Below are 449 nucleotides of genomic sequence, written 5' to 3' on the forward strand. Positions count from 1 at the left end.
GTGTTAATCCATTAACAGCATTCTCCGACCACTGCATGATTTCGACCCTGATCTATTCAAATTCAACAAAACACCCCAACCAAGCAAACAAAAAAGACTCAAATTCTATGCCTCTCCCAAAACAATTCCATTAGAATGAAAAGTCTGCCGAAAAATTCATCCATTCCCTTAGCCAGCCCGGCTTTGTCAAAAGACTACAGACGCTTTCTTTTAATGGTCCAGGCTACACTAACACTGCCACAGAAATTGAACAAGTGTCTGAATTTAGTTCTATTCTGTAAGAGGCAGGCGAACAGTCACTTCATTTAAAGAATATTAGAAAACGACAAAACAAGAAATGGTTCGACAAATCTTGCATAACAACAAAACGTGAACTTAAAAATATAGCCTCACTATTTGAAAAAATCCGTTTAATCCTAAGATTAGAGGTAGATTCTTCTAAAGTAGAA

General features: G+C 36.7%; 1 protein-coding gene across 1 annotated transcript in view; it reads left to right on the forward strand.

The window, feature by feature from the left end:
* The window catches only part of LOC109475359 (deleted in malignant brain tumors 1 protein-like), a gene marked incomplete at its 3' end in the record, with an annotated part of 10,756 nt that overhangs the window by 1,985 nt on the left and 8,322 nt on the right, over positions 1-449 (forward strand). The gene's annotated exons all lie outside the window — the stretch shown is intronic.

The sequence above is a fragment of the Branchiostoma belcheri genome, unplaced genomic scaffold (assembly GCF_001625305.1).
Source record: "Branchiostoma belcheri isolate BF01 breed outbred unplaced genomic scaffold, Haploidv18h27 scaffold334, whole genome shotgun sequence".
Taxonomy (NCBI): Eukaryota; Metazoa; Chordata; class Leptocardii; order Amphioxiformes; family Branchiostomatidae; genus Branchiostoma; species Branchiostoma belcheri.